The sequence below is a fragment of the Perognathus longimembris genome, chromosome 28 (genome assembly GCF_023159225.1).
Source record: "Perognathus longimembris pacificus isolate PPM17 chromosome 28, ASM2315922v1, whole genome shotgun sequence".
Classification (NCBI taxonomy): Eukaryota; Metazoa; Chordata; class Mammalia; order Rodentia; family Heteromyidae; genus Perognathus; species Perognathus longimembris.
In genome coordinates, this window is record NC_063188.1 from 23,179,306 (window position 1) to 23,197,086 (window position 17,781).

At 32.8% G+C, this 17,781-nt stretch overlaps 1 pseudogene; it reads left to right on the top strand.

The window, feature by feature from the left end:
• Nucleotides 1-6,664: 6,664 nt before the first annotated feature.
• LOC125342976 overlaps nucleotides 6,665-17,781 on the top strand; it is a 28,441-nt pseudogene continuing 17,324 nt past the window's right edge.

A 17,781-nucleotide genomic window follows, 5' to 3' on the forward strand; every position in this document is an offset into this window, starting at 1 on the left:
TAAAAACAACAGAGCACAATATGCCAGGTAGGATGCTGTATCAATTTCTGGCACACATATTCATTATAATGTATAAGGAAAACCAGAATACCTTATATGAGACCATGTTATTGACATTGCTTTTACGTCTGGATCTAATGCCTGAAATGTCAAAAATAAAATGTGAAAAAGAACATTAGAAATCACTCTAAAGTAACAAAAGGGAAAATTTGACACCTGAAAGGTGATAATGCTAGTAAGATCAAGGTTCACATGACTTCCTCAAGCCCAATTTTCAATATCTTTTGAATGAGGGGGCTAGAATTCAAGAGAGAAGCTAGAGTTATATATATTGAACTAGGGGGAAAATGACAGTTTAGAGTTGCCAGCATGGTTTCAAACTGTGAAAAGATTCCTTATAAATGAGAGTTACAAAAAGTATCAAAATCTGCTTCATATTTGTCATTAGTCTACCTATTACTATATATATTGGGAAATATGCTAAACAACTGAAATCAGAAAGAGAAAGGAAGGAGCTGGGAATATGGCCTAATGGCAAGAGTGCTTGCCTCATATACATGAAGCCCTGGGTTTGATTCCCCAGCACCACATATATAGGAAAAGCCAGAAGTGGCGCTGTGGCAGAGTGCTAGCCTGAGCTGAAGAGCTCAGGAACAGTGCCTAGGCCCATAGTTCAGGCCACCAACAAAAAAACAAAACAAAGATAAAATACAGAGGAAGGAAAAGCCAAACATTGTTTCTTTCAAATCCTTAACCACCTAGATTATCCTCTTGCATGCCTGATTGAGAAAACTAAAAGGTAAAAACAAATAATACTATGGATGAAAAAGAAAGATTATCTATATATTAAATGTATATAATAATTGATGAGGACACATGTCACAAATTTAGATATTTGTATTTCAATTAAACTGACAAATTATTAGAAAAATAATTTATCCAAAAAGAAATACAGAACTTGATTTGTACCATAAAAATAAAGATATTGGGGTAGAAGTTTAACATGTTTATGCAGATAAAATATCAAGTTCAAATTTGTTTAAAGATGAATTTCACAAAACTTTCATTTATGGACTGCTATGACATTTTACAAACTCTTCTACAAAATGGAAACTAAATGTATCTCAAGTTTTTCTCTAAAACGATATAACCTTTATATAAAATCAATTATGGCCATAGAAGTAAAAACTACAGAGCAATTTCACTCATAAATATTTTGGCAAAAACTCAAAAGAAAATTCAACCATTTATTTAAAAAGTATATATTTGTTTCACCATGGTATAGAAAAAACAAATTGAATGCTAACCATTCACTCACATTAAAAGTCCAATGGCAAATGTTATCTATAAAATACAATAAAGAATTTCAAGAAGCAACATTCTAAGTGAAAAAATAAATGTTTCTTTTAAAATATGAAACAGGCAAAATTCCTATAAAATATATTAAGAAAAAGAATGGAAATCATTAGGGTTAGAAAGGAAGGCATATAGTTTCCATTATTTTCAGGTAATAAGATATTCCTTAAAAGTACCAAGGAATCTATTGGCAATCCTTTAAAGTAATCATGTAATTTAATAAGTGGCTAGATACAAGCTCCACCTACCAATGCCAAGTAAATTTTACACATTCATTACTGAAAAAAAACCATTTTAAGATAAAATAGTTCTAATAGTAACAAAATATTAAGTAGCTAAAAGTAAATATAAAGCAAAGTGCAAGGTCTGTGTGGTTAGAAAACTCTCTAGTTTCACAAAAAGACTATTAAAATGATCTAAATAAAAGAAGACAGGAAAGCTATCCTAATAAAGATGTCAATCATCTTCCAGTTTATATAAATACTCATTTTCCAATTATAATAAAATCTGGGTTGTTTGAATAGCTTAGCAAACTAATTATAAAAAATTACATGGTAGAGTAGAACTCTAAGATTAGCCAACTTCTTTTGAACAATTAATCTTGTAGATAGACATATCTGCTGCATGTCAAGATTTGATAGTGTAGGAATCAAACTGTGGAACTGGCATGAACACAGGCAAACAGAACAACATAAAATAAAAACAGGCTTACAGTGTAAAAAAAAAACTACATTATATGAAAGAGGCAATAGGTAATATTACCATTTAGGAATTTTTCAATTTAAATAACATATGTATAAAAATATTTATCCTTAAGCAATCAATTCTAATTTAGTAAAAAAATTAAATAAAAATGCTGGGTTGGATGTGGCCAAAAAGGAACTCTATTACACTGTTGGTGGGAATGTAAGCTTGTTCAACCACTTTTGAAAGCAGTATGGAGTTTCCTCAAAACAATAAATGTAGAGCTTCCTTATGACCCAGCAGTTCCATTCATGGGCATTTATTCAATAGAATACAAACATTGCCACACTAAATCTACCAGCACTATTTACCAACATTTTTTAATTAAAGCCAAGATGTGAAAACAGCATAGATGCCCCTCAATGGACAAATGGATTAAGAACGCATGCATATTTTTTTGCATGTAAAATATGTATTATTGGTCTTTAAAAGGGTTCAGGGTTTGGTTTTAATCAGGCTGCACACCTCCCATCAGTCTGACATTGCTTCTATGTCAAACTGGCTTCAGCTAGCAATACTTCATTAAATCCAAAACAACAAAAAGTTCTAATTTTGAGAGGAAGAAAATCCAGTTCTGAGAACATCAGTTTGCAATTATAAACAAAATAAGGGCAAATGTTTCATGTTGCTTTATTCACCCTTCTCACACAAAACCAAGAATGTAATTCTTCTTAGGCAGGTACTGACACCGATATAGGCAGTTGATAAAATTTAGAGCATGTCAAATGAAAAAGTTTTTTTGATGGTATTGATCAAAACTCGTAGAATCAACAGCCTTTATCTACACTTAGAAAGTAGGATGTTCTGATCTTGAGTCTATATTAAGTATCTACTGTCATGAAGAACGCGTGTATATATACACAATGAATTCTACTCATCCATTAAAAGAATGGTATTGTCCCATTTATAAGGAAATGAAAAGATTTGGAAAGAATATACTAAGTGAAGTAAGCCAGACCAAGAGAAACATAGGTTACATGGTTTCCCTCATTTGTAGTAACTAGAATATGTCTTTAAATATACAAGTAAACACATTGGCAAGCCAGTGGTTGCAAATGAATTAATTGAAGGGTAATAGATATTATGGAGAGCTCAAATAGTATAATTCTTTTTTTTTTTTTTTTGGCCAGTCCTGGGCCTTGGACTCAGGGCCTGAGCACTGCCCCTGGTTTCTTCCGGCTCAAGGCTAGCACTCTGCCATTTGAGCCACAGCGCCGCTTCTGTCCGTTTTCTGTATATGTGGTGCTGGGGAATCGAACCTAGGGCCTCATGTATCCGAGGCAGGCACTCTTGCCACTAGGCTATATCCCCAGCCCAACAAATAGTATAATTCTTTAAAAAGATTAAGTCAAAGTCCAACAAAATAGGTACCAGGAAATTGGTACTTCAGAGAGGAGGGTGGGGTCAAGGGGAGAGGGGTAGAAGAATGAAGGGAGAAGTGCGGAGAATGCAGGCAAGAATTCATTGTATACACCACAAAACTGAGAAATACAAGAATGGGTGAGAGGGAGTTAAAGATGTTGAAGTGGTGACACAGATCAAGATGCATGTACACATTAAACTGCTTTGTTAAATGGCAAAAAATTCAATATGTAAGCTAAAATTAAGATAAGCAAGGGAGGGGCTGGGAATATGGCCTAGTGGTAAAGTGCTCGCCTCATATACATGAAGCCCTGGGGTTCGATTCCTCAGCACCACATATATAGAAAAAAGCCGGAAGTGGCACTGTGGCTCAAGAGGTAGAGTGCTAGCCTTGAGCAAAAAGAAGCCAGGGACAGTGCTCAGGCCCTGAGTCCACGGCCCAGGACTGGCAACAAAAACAAAAACAAACAAACAAAAAGATAAGCAAGGGAACAGGAGTGGTGGGAAAGGGGTTGAGAATACTGAAAGGGGTGACATTGATCAAGACACACTGTATTCATAAACTTCTTCGGTGAATGGCAACTCCTTTGTAGAAATATTTAAAGATAATAAAAAATTTCAAAAAAGACAAATATTTAAAAGGATATATGATACAATGTTATCTGTAAGGGAAGGAAACATAAGAACTTTCTGTAATTATAAATTTTGATTTAGAAATGATTATTTAACATTTTTGTAAAAAGAAAAACATTGATAAAGTATACAATTTGAAAAGTGAAAAAGGAAAAGTGCATCATATATGCCAATGTAAGATATAGTAAGTCTATGAAAATTAAGAATGATAATTATCAGAAAAATATACAAATGTTAGTAGAAAATGTAAATGAAAGTATTTTGTGAATATGTAAGTGAATATGTAAGTACTTAAGATGTGAAGGAAAATGTTCAAAAAATTAAAAATATGCTATTATAGATTTCAGACCCATAGTTATAAGCCAAGTCAGGCATTCCAGATAAAACCAAACTGGCAATGCTAGCTGCAGGATATGCCCACAGCTCTTACAGGCTCAAAATTCAATACAGGGATATGATATGATAGTGACTCAAGAAACCCCTCTGTACACTACTTTTACAATAAATTAAAAAAATAAGATAGCAATAAAGATAAAAGTAATCATGAGCATAACTTCCAAGAACTTTGACATGACAGAGACACAAAATCTATGGTTACATGGGATATAAGAAAAAGCTGAGACAGAAACCAAATAAATAAGAAAACTATTCAACAAACCTATAGTGGACCTAGTTGCTAGTGGCTCACACCTGTAATCCTAGCTAATCAGGAGTCTGAAATAAATCTGAGGACCCTGATTCAAAGCCAACCCAGGCAGGAAAGGCCATGAGATTCTTATCTCCAATTAACCATCAGAAAACAGACAAAAAATAAATTATTTATAATGGAGAAGTTCCCAATTCATTGGAAAATTATGAAAACCTAAGTAATTACCATTATCTTTAATAAAGATGACATATGTTGGAGAAAAGACAGCCTCCATCAAGTGGTACAAGTTATACTAGGTATCTACATATAGAAGACTGAAACTAGGGCATTGTCTCTTATATTGTACAAATATATTCAAAATGAACCAAAGATCTTAATATAGGACCTAAACCTTTTAAACTACTACAAATAATAAAGTTACCAGCACAACCATGTTCATTGCAGCATTGTTTACCATAGTTACTATATGGAACCAAACCAGATGCCCCTCTGTGGATGAATAGATCAAGAAGATGTGGTTTATATACACAATGAAGTTCTATGCTTCCATCAGGAAGAATATTACCCCATTCATAAGGAAATAGAAAGACTTGTAAATATATATATAAATATATATATATAATAAATATATATAGTAAATATATATATAAAAATATATATATAAATATATATAAATAAATATATATAAATATATATATATAGTGAAATAAGCCAGACCCAAAGAAAAGTAGGTTGCATGATTTCCCTCATTTGTAGGATCTAGAATAACCCAATTGCTGAGTGCATAGAACCAGATATTGAGTCGTATTAACATTAACTCCAAGAAGCCGAAACAAGAGATTCTTATTATGTTCTGTACGTAGTTATTTCTTTCTTCTTCTTTTTTTCCTTAGTTTTCTGTACCTTGTGTCTTGTGTATAAGTTAGAATTTCCATGGAAGGGAAAGGAAATCACAGAAACATCAGGACAAAGGATGTACTAATGCAACATTGATACTCACTTGACACTACATTGGAAATGAACTTCACAATGTGGGGAAAGGGAAGTAGGGAGGGGTAAGTGGGAGAAAATGAGGGATGGAGTAGCAGTGTTTAAAAACAAATGTACTCATTACCTTAATTATATAACTGTAACCCCTCTGCTCATTACCTCTTCAATAAAGATAAAATTAAATAAATTTTAAAAATAATTGCCAACCAAAATTAACATATCCAGAAGAAGCAATACTTTGAAATTAATGGAGAAATAAGAAGTTTCTGGGTAAGTACAGACCAAAACAATTCATAATCACTAATACAGTATGGTAGAAAGCATTTTATAGAATTCTTAATTATCCTATACAAAATAAGGATGGAGATTATTGGACAACATACTAAATTGTATTACTATCAACATATTATAAAGGCAGGCATGCAGTGATAAAACTTTACCGCTGTACCCTATGTGTCTTATTATAGTACTTGAACTCCATCTTGCAGAAATGAGAAGTAGGTTTGAATTTTAGAAATATTATTTTGTAACTATGTAGAATATGAAGGGAAGGGGTGGTAGGGAAACAGAAGTTAGCTAAGAGACTATACTAATCTTAGTGACAGTACAATATCTCCCTCTATCTGTGATTTTATTTATGGTTCAATTACTGGTGGTCAATTATGATCTAAAATATTAAATGGGAAATTGTAGAGATAAACTATTGATAATCCTCAAGTTGCATGTTGTTTTGAGTAGCATGTTGGAATATTTACAACACACTTTATTCCACTTTGACAGGAAAGATTTCTTTGTCTAACACATCCACAATCTATATATAATCTATTTACTTGATAATCATCTAGTAGCTGTCTAGGGTGGTGGATATACTTTCCAAGTTTTTAAGTTTTGGGGTTCAAGACATTTTAATTTTACCTGAAAATGGTCCAAATGCACAAGAACAGTAATGTTGGTAATTTAGATATACCAAAGAGAAACTGTGAAGTGCTTCCTTTAAGTGACCTGGAAAATTTTCTCAACTTAAAGGAAAAAAATATATATGCTGAAGTTTCTAAGATCTACAGCAAAAATGAGATTTCTGTAAGTAAACTTGTAAAGAAGGAAACAGAAATGGATGCTAGTTTTGTAGTCACTCTTAAAATGCAAAAATTATAGCCATAGCGAGGGATAGATGAATAGTTAAGGTAAAAAAATTATTGTTTGTGTTTGTATGTGTAAAAATTGGAGTATGCCTGGGAGTACTCTACTATCTGCAGGTCTACTGGGGATCTTGGAACATATACCTGCAGATAGGGTGATGCACTGGGATGTTGACTCATGAGTTACAACATGCATAGAGATAGTAAGGCAGAAAATGTATGTCTAGAAAACTAAACTACTAATATATGTAGACAGTAAAATACTGATTAGAAGACAAATATTTCTAAATTTCTGATATATGGGTTAATCCACATAATAAAGACTGCTTATAAAATAGAAGTTGCTTTAGTTGGGAAAAATAAAATGATTTAGTTTTAATATGTTATATAATTCCTGGAAGACTTATCAACTCAAGGGAAGGAACAAAACAAAAAAGAACCCAAAAAACAAAAAAATTAAAATAAAAAAACCAAAAAAGTTAAAAAAAGAAGGAAAAAACAGAAAAAAAGAAATTGAAAAAAAAAGAAAGAAAAAAATATCAACTCGAAAAATACAATCCTCGGCCTTGGAGTAAATGTTTGAAGATATGTATTTTGTTTATAGGTAGCTATTCTATTTATGTAAATTAATAAGATCGGTCTCTAACTTTCTCCCTTTATACATATCCCCTACATATAGACAAGAACACAAAGACCAACTATAGTAAGAGAGAAATAAAGATAAATTCATTAAAGAATATTACTAAAATACTGAAAAGGAGAAAGAACTGTATACAGGGGTGTCAGGAAAACCAATGTTATGGTTTAACTATTAAGTGGGTATACAAAGTATAATGTGTTGGAGAACAGGTTTCCAACTGGTAAATACAAACATTAAGAGATGACTAGATCACAAGGCCTCTGATTTCAACTAAGGATCTGTTCATTAATGTAATTGTTATGTGATAGTATCTTGTCTCTTACTCCTCCCTGTATTTGTTTATCTACTTCCTGGACATGGTCAGTGGAACATTCTCATGATGTACTGAGTCACTATATTTTGGCCAGAGAAAATAGAATCAAGTGATAGTGGACTGACATCTCTGACACTATGAGCCAAAATATTTTTCAGGTAGTTCTTGCAATTAAAATTTGATAACATATCAAGGAAGAAAACCCTGCAAGGATGCAGGGATAAGTAACATTGAATTGTACAAGTAATTTATGAAAGAAAATTGCCATTAAGTATTCAGTGAATTGGCAATCTTTGCCAGTTTTAATAACTGGAAAAACAGAAGACAGAAGGTAATATGTTAAAGATTAGGTTGATGTGAATCAAGTGAAAGGAAGGAGCATATCAGAAAAAGATAAAAAAAAACAAAACAAAATATCGGTAGAGTAGCATGAAAATGTGTTTGGAAGCATTTGTGGAAATAATTTTTTTTTAATTGGAAAAAACAGGAGCAAATCTATACAGAGACAAATGTAGAAAAGAGAAGAAAAAAAAGAATATGAATATCTTGGATTATGTTCCAGAAAAAAATACAGGGATCAGGTAAGAAATCTAGCTATAATTGCTAGACATAAAAAAGGATTGATTTGTTAGTTCCATGTTGTTTTAAATCTATAGCATCACAATTTTTTTTTAATGTTTCTAAGGGCCACATAGTAACTATTTAAATTTGCAGGCCATACATTCTGTATTATTAGTACTTAACTCTGCCCTTGGAAAGCAAAAGGTGTTCTAAAATGATGCCTAAGTGAACAGACATTTATTTTCTTTAATTTACAAAAACAGTCGAATGCTCATAGTTTTCTGTCCCTTTTATTATGTTACTGAATCTCTCTAAGAAATTACAAAAGTAAATTGCTTTGGGGACAATATATTTGAATAATGGATCTGAGAAATCAGAGGATCTAATCTCTAGCTCTCAGAGAAAATCCATATATACACTGGTCAAACATAAATCCATTGTCATGTATACATTGTGTTAAAATAGCTGGTGAGTTCAAGAAACTTTTTTAACAAGTTAAATCGTGAAGCTTAGAGTTTATTTATGGCTTTACTTCTCACAAAGGAGGCTTTCTTCCTGCTGATATAAACTTACTTCCTTCAGAATGAGTAATCAAGAAGTTAAAATGCTTCACAACCATTATTAAACACTCTATCTTGTCATAAATAAATAAAATGATTTGGTTTTGAATCCTAATGGGATGTGTCAGGACTTTGGTTGAAAAATCCTGACTTCTAATTAAATCAGCATGCTTGCTGATTCCAGCTAGTGCTTCATCTCTCATGTTAACTACAAAGCTTTGGTAATGATTATTTCCATAAAAAGTCACTGGAAGCACAAAGTCTCTATCAAGTATATCAGTACTTGCTGCACCAATAGGCTCTCCACTTGTGATTGTTGCTTTGATATAAAGCTGTCTTTCCAATAAGGTGTAACAGTTTTCTTATCATTTCACACATCAGAGAAGATTCCTTTGAGCATTACTTATCAACATCATATGAAGTTTTTTTTTTTTTTTAACTCCAGAAAGTGTGTCTCTCAGCCACAAACATCACTTTTTTAAACCTATGATTGAAGTTAACATCCCTTTTGGACACATATGTCCAAAGGGGAAGATGTTCCTCTTGCAAGACTTTGAAAAAAAATCAAGTGAAGTAAGCCAGACCCAAAGAAATATAGGCTCCATGGTTTCCCTCATTTGTAATAATTAGCATATATCTAGGAGAGTCCTAGAATAGGATCACAATAGCTCAATGACTATGTATATATGACCATCTAAAATGATGTTAATCCAAATGAACTCCAAGATATGGAAACAAGAGGGTTTTTTGTTTTCTTTTTGCTTTTGTTTTTAATGTACTGTGTGAAGTTCTCTTTTCCTCCATTAAAAATATTTATTTATTTTTCTATTGGGTTTATCCACTGTTGTCACTGTTTTTGATTTTGGTACCGCGTGTCTTGTATATATGTATATCTGACCTGGAGAAGGGAAGGGGAGTAACAAAATGATGAGACAAAGGACAAAGGGTGAACCATTGCAACAGAGATACTTCCAAGACACTATGTTGGAAATGAACTTCACAACTTGGGGGAGGAGGGAAGGAGGGAAAGTGGGAGAAAAAGAGGGAGGGGGTAACAATGTTCAACAAGATATGTGCTTACCTTAGTTATGTAACTATAATCCCTCTGTACATCACCCTTACAATAATTTTTTAAAGTTTCTTCTTACACATTTATAATCTAAAAAGAATTTTATTTGCCAGCTCCTAAATCAATTTGTCAATGAATTCATTAACACTCTGCTTGTATTGACAGTTAAAATTCAAATACCTTTTAGCTTAAAGGAAAGTTCCACGTTTCACTGCTCTACTGACTAAACCCCATTCCATACTGATGCCTTACTGCGCATTACTCTGCAAATGCATGATTATGTGTGGGGCACATTAAGTACTTAGAATTCAATAATCTCATAGTTCTTTTCTACATTTGATATTGTGATTATCTGATTCTGTTTTGACTGTTGCATTATGATTTAATCTAACTGCACAAAAATTAAGAAGTCACAACTTCTCCAGATGTGAAGATGAAGGTTATACATGCCACCATATATTGAATTGCGCAGTTATATTTGAACCGTGTTGTGAATTTTACATCATAATGGATGTGTGGAATTCCCATGAAACACCTAAAGTTATAAAATGGAAGCAATTTTCAAAACTTTGTTGACATACTAAAGATAAAGATAACCTTTTTATAGGCAACATAATTTGGATTGCATTTTAACAGGCTGCTGCTTACTTTAGTATCATGGGCCCTGAACTGGCTTAAGCTGCAACTCCTAAGAGTAATTAACAAAACTCAGGTAACAACCAAAATTTCCCCTTAACTTTAAAGACTACTCCACTGCCTCAGTTGTATTTCTTATAAAGAAATACATGACATACTGATTCCCATCAGACAAGAACAATGGTAACAGTGGGCTCAATTTTTATTATTTAATATTTAATTAATTCAAAAGTGCTTTACAAGATAATGTATGTATGGCTTCCAATAGGAATGCTATACCTAGACTTGTTACCAAGCTCACAGATTTGAGAATCTTAATTTTGTTTTTTTTTTTTGCTTTTTTGTTTTTACTGATAGAGAATTAATACTCAAAGTCTCACAAATATTGTCTTAAATTATCATGTAAATTTATGAGTCTTTCCAATTTGAATTTACATAGCAGTATTCAAGAAGTTCAGCTACTGCTATTTATGCCACTCTATCAGCTTACTATATTTTCTTTGTCCTTCATCTCTCTGGTGCATTATTGAGGTACAATGTGAGTAGAAAGTAATCTATGGTGAACATCTGTGTGCTCAAAATTTTGCACAAGTTGATTGTACATGTCATATCTCATCCTAAGAGCAATTTCTTAAAAGAACTGACTTAATGCCCAAAATGCTAGTTGAAATGGGCCTTACAAATCTATCATAATCTACTCTTTTTATATTATATTTGAGTAAGTTGAGGCTTGAGGATGAAAAAAGAATAACTAAAGTTCTCACAGCTAACTATTGCCAAATACAAGATTACTATTCTCAGTCCAGTGCTCTTTAAACGTTATCTTCCTGCCTCTCCGACATGTGATAAATGTAACACATGTACCTTCTCTGTTGTTGGATTGTAAACCATGTCAACATAGCATCTAGTTGTCTGCATAGAGAAAACAAATAAGTGAACAATGCACACGGAAATGAATTAACAAAATTGCTATTGAACTAGATAAATTTTTCTCAATTTGTAGGTGGCAACCAATCACTGGGTTTTGAAATCAGCATTTTGCCACACAAATGAGATTTTTAATAGATGTGAATAGAAAATACCAGAAAGTTTCACATTATTAATAGTTTCCCATGAAATTTTTCTATGGGTTACATATAATTACATATATGTATATATATATATATATATATATATATATATATATATGAACTCACAGGGTATTAGTTAAGTATATAGAAAGGCATTGTACTGTATAGCTTTCTTAGATATATACAGAAGAGGGGAAATTACATATATATGTATATATATATATATGAACTCACAGGGCATTAGTTAAGTATATAGAAAGGCATTGTACTGTATAGCTTTCTTAGATATATACAGAAGAGGGGAAGGTAAGTTTATGAGAGACAAAAAATTGTGATGCAGCTGCCACGACTGTGGGATTTATCTCACCACGACTGAAGGAAGATTCCCCAGTTCCTCATCTGTACTTCTCTGGCACTGCTGCAAGTCTTCAAATATTGCTCAGCTGTCCTTCACCTCTAAAAGCCCGGCTAGAGACCCTTGTAAGAATATCAAATGGCATTACTACTGCTTAAATAAGCAGCTGAGCTCCACTTGACAAGCTTTGGAAAAAAAGCTGACAAAAGCAGGATGCTTTCTCAGCTGGTGGGAAAAAAATGCTATCTAAAGAACAGAGGGAAATATTGTGCCAAGCAATGGGGCATAGCGTTCTGCTGATGGCAAAGAACATTAGAGGTAAGTCATTCGATCAGAAAGGAACTGACATTCCCTGAAGCAAAAGAAACCACTGAGGGAAAAAGGCAGAGATGTTATCTATCTGTTTCTACCTTGCTACAATGACACAGGGAAATATTTATTTTCCATCTTTGCCCAGTGAGTATATATGTGATTTCTGCACATCCCCTATGTTAGTATAGAAAATCTTCACTGGATATGTTATGAAAAATTTAAGAAAAATAGGAAAAAATAGACTGAAAAGACAGGATTCAGTTTCAGGAGTAGTACATGTATACAAAATTGGTATATTAACTCTGAATAACTTCTGTTTTGTGTGCTAACATATTCGGCATTCATACTGAGATTTCTTGTCTGAGAGATATTCAAATAATTAGTTAATATTAGAGCTTGCAAATCTCAAATAGCCCATCTCAATAATATTTTTCCTTTTCTAGTTTATGTTATTTTTTCTACATCTTTATTAGCATCAATTAGTTGTTCAAGGGCCTTTCACTTTTGACATATCCATGTATGCCTACAAAGTATTTTGGTCAGACAAACACCTTCTATCACTTTCATCTCCCATTCCCCTTTCTAAATTAATTTTGCTCATGCCATACTGAGGGATGGGGTTCGTTGGTACGATATCTGTTAAATTCTCCTCTCTCAGTCTCAGCATAAAGAAACAAGGAAGGGAATTCCTTTGATACAAAAAGTGAGAATAAACATCAATTGCAAATTCACCAACAAAGAAGTATAGTAGCAAAATATGCACCAGAGTCGATTCCAAATGGATCAAAGACCAAGACATAAGAGCAGAAGGGATAGGGGATCTAATGGAGTTCCTTGGCATAGGTCAATACTTCCAAAATAAAGATCCAGAAGCACAACAAATCAAAGAAAGGGTGAATAAATGGGATTGCATTAAACTGAAGAGCTTCACATGGCAAAGGACATGATAAGTAGAAAGCCCACAGATTGGGAGAAGATCTTCAGTAGCTATACAAAAGATAATGGTCTCATATAAAAAAAAAATACCTAGAGCTCAAAAAAATTAAACCCCCCAATAACAAATACTCAAAGAAAAAAACACCCCATTGATAAGTGGTATAAATAATTCAAAGCACACCTCTGGAGAGGAATAGGAATGAACAATAGGTACATTAACAAATTTTCAACATCTCTGGCCATAAAAGAAATGCAAATCATAACAACATTGAGGGGCTGGGAATATGTGCTAGTGGTAGAATGCTTGCCTCCCATACATGAAGCCCTGGGTTCGATTCCCCAGCACCACATAGAAAAAGCTCGAAGTTGTGCTGTGGCTCAAGTGGTCGAATGCTAGCCTTGAGCAAAAAAGAAGCCAGGGACAGTGCTCAGGCCCTGATAAAAAATAAAAATGAATAAAACAAATAAATAAATAAATAAAACAAAATAAATAAATAAAACAAAATAATAAAATAAAAAAAACAAAAAAAATAAAAATAAAAATAATTTTAAAGAAACAACATTGAGATTCGACCTCACCCCAGTTAGAATGGCCATTATCAAGAAAACTAACAATTATAGAAGCTGGAGGGGATGTGGCCAAAAGGGAACCCTACTACACTGTTGGTAGGAATGTAAACTGGTTCAACCTCTTTGGAAAGAGGTGTGGAGGTTCCTCAGAAGGCTAAACATAGAGCTCCCCTATGACTCAGCAGCCCCACTTTTGGGCATCTACCCAAAAGATTGCAAGCAAGACCACAGTAAAGGCACCAGCACAACTATGTTCATTGCAGCATTATTTACCATTGCTAAGATGTGGAACCAACCCAGGTGCTCCTAAGTAGATGAATAGATCAAGAAAATGTGGCATATATACACAATGGAATTCTATGCTTCTATCATAAAGAATGACATCAACCAATTCATAAGAAAATGGAAAGACTTGGGGAAAAAAATCATACTAAGTGAAGTGAGACAGACCCAAAGAAACATACACTGCATGGTTTCTCTCATTTTTAATCATTAGTGTATGCCCAGGATAATTCTAGCAGAGGATCACAATAATTCAATAGCTATGTACATATGACCATCTAAAACAATGCAATTCGAAATGAACTCCAAGATATAGAAACAAGAGGGTTTTTATTGTTTTCTTTTTCTTTTTAATGTAATGTGTGAAGTTATTCCTTTTTTCCTTTGTTTTTATCGCCTATGGGTTTTCCCTTGTCACTGTTTTTTTTTTTTATTTTGGTACCCTTTATTTTGTATATATGCATACCTGATCTGGGGAAGAGAAGGGGAATAACAAAATGTAGAGACAAAGGACAAAGGGTGAACCAATGCAACTACAATACTCACAAGAGACTATGTTGGAAATGAACTTTACAACTTGTGGGGATGGGAGATGGGGTGGGGGCAGGGAAAGCGGGAGCAAAAGAGGGAGGAGGTCACAATGTTTGACCAGACTGTAATCCCTCTGTACGTTACCCTTACAATAAAATTAATTAATTAATTACATTTTTAGAAAGACAGAAATAAGCCTATTTCTTGACCAGGATATAGTCAAGAATGTGGCACTGTGGAAATACAAGTCAACAAATGAAAAACCTTGACAGAACAATGTATGCTAGGCTTACTAAGTAATTACGATTCAAGTGGGTGACTCTCTCCTGTATCCATTTGCATTAGATTACTCTGTACTTATATATACCTAACTTTTTTCTTTTGGTCTTCGTTCATTAGTAACAGCAAGCATGTTCTGTTCCAGATAAGGTGGATATCTGCGCAAAAGTTTGTGGTTGTGACTAATTTAGATGTCTTAGTCACTTTTGGAAATGCGCATATGAACATTTGCAAAGGGTATTTAAAAATCAAGATACTGCACTAGTCATCACAGAAGCTTTTACTGTCTGGTTAAGATATGGTATCAGTAGCAAAGCTAACTTCAGAAGGAAGTTAGGATAAACTGTTACAAGAAATATGACTCCAAGCAAATGATACAATTTTCTCCACACATTTCCAACTAGTCACTATCACAGAAAATATATTTATTTTATTAGCACAGCTATTACTCAAATACATATTTATAAAGTTTTCTTAATACTTTCAGATATTTCATTTTAACATTTCTATGTATACTATAACCATACCAAATCATCATCCTTTAAAATATGTTTCATAGTTGCATAACGATAGAGTCATATAAACAAATAATATGGTAAAGGAAATGGGTTATCAAATGGAATAACATTAGTTTGGGTCAAAATTTCAAACGGGAAATTCCATAAACCAAGCATTATCATGTGAAGAAATAAACAAAAGTAAATTTCCTTCCAAATTGTTTTACAAGATGGAGAGGGCATTTTACCTTACTAAACACATTTTGGTGAAAATTTTCACTGGTGTTACACTAAAACAGACTTTTTTTTATGCTCACTTATGGCTCAGACATGAACAACTCCTTGCATAATAGTAACTATGACAGTATAGATCCTTGCATTATTCTCTTGCCATTCTGTAAACATAATGTTATATAATCTATTTTCCCCAAATTTATTAATGTTTCATAGCCTCACACGGAGTTACTCATATCATATGTTAAGTATAGACTATTTGTATACATTACTATTAACATTTGTCTTTTTCTCTTAAGAAACTTTTTTACTATTCCAGTTTCTTTCATGGTGAGATTTAACTATGTCCTCACTTGTTTAAAAATCCTTGGCTGTTTCTCTCAAAATTATCTTCAAAAGTAAGCTAAGGCATGGTGTGTCACCAAAACTGTCACCTCTAAATTCTTTAAACTTTATGACATTTAAATCCCGTTACTTATAGAATTTAAAATTTTCAAAATAAATTCAAAGTAAATCTCATTTGAATTAATTTTGATTATAAACCATATTCTATTATTGAAATTATTAATGCAGTGTTTTAAATAAAGCTCCTTTTGTTTTGAGTTTCAGAAAATCAACTAAAGCCAAATTCTTAAATGAGGGGATTACTAGTTCATTCTCTTACAGAGGGATTGAAGGTTAAACTGTGGAAATGCCAGGGAACAATTCAGCCATAGAAGCAATTGGGCTAGGAATTCAAATGTTCCATCTAAGGTTATATTTGTCTCAATAGCTGTTTCTTTGTTTTATCATCACAAATCAGCTCTTCCTACATACACAACTTGCAGCTGCCAATGACATTCAAAGCTTTTAGCTTACATTTATTCTGTGGAAGGAGGGAGTACATTGGAAATATAATATCTAGAAGAGGAAATGGTTATTGAAAGTTGAAGTATGTTTCTAACACTTTGGCCTATAATGTGTCCAGAGGTAGAAAGTTGTTCAGAAGAAATGGTCACAATTCCTATTCAGGACAATAATAGGTAAATAATAAATATGTAAACATTATAAATAACTCTGAACTGGGCATGGTGGCTCATACCTGTAATTCTAGATACTTGTAAGTCTGAGATTGAAAAGATCGTGGTTTGCAGTCAGCTACTATAAAATTGCTTATAAGACCCTCTAAACAGAAAAAAAAATATATGGCACGGTGATATAGCTGTCATCTCAGCTACAGTAGGGAGTATAAATGGAAGGACCAGACTAATAAGCATGCAACATTGAGTTCACACCCCAATACTGTCAAAATAAATAAATAAGTAAATAATAAATAAATAAAATAATTCTGATATTGAACAGTCTCTGATTTTTATAGTGAGAAAACATAAGCCAAATAGAACTGGTGATAATACCATTGGAAAAATATTATTTTTGAGACCAAGATTGGCTACGTATTACAGTCTGGTTTCAAACACATGTTGTTATTGCTTTAGCCTCCCATATGTTGGAATTATAGCTATGTCCAGCTAAAAATAATGTTTGACAATAATTTTAATAGTGAAATAAACTCTATTCACATAGCTTAAAAAATAGTATGATATGAAAATGTACATATATTGCTATCTTAGTAATATAAAATAATTCAGAGAAAAATTTTGAGTACATATAAAGTATTAAAAGATTTTGATTATTGGTGTTCTTTCTAGCTTTTCCAAATGTACTCATAATTTCAAGTATTCTTAAACTTCCTAAAACATATTACTTTAAAAAGCAAACCAAATTTCCTATTAAATAAACTCTCTTATTTTGACATTTTCCATCTCCATAACTTGCATTTACTACAGCAAACACTGACATGGAGATTTAAATTTGCAGACAATTTGTTAACAATTGTCCTTCGGAATAATGGTCATTCATTTTTTAAAGTTGTCATGGAGCAATATGCATTCCTAGTTATCAGAGCTGACAGTACAGCTTGCAATAAATGACTTAAACATTGTGGCAGCGCTATAGAATCTGTCATAAGTACCTACAATAAGAAAACACATACTCTCTTTTTCACAAGGCCAGATAAAATTTCA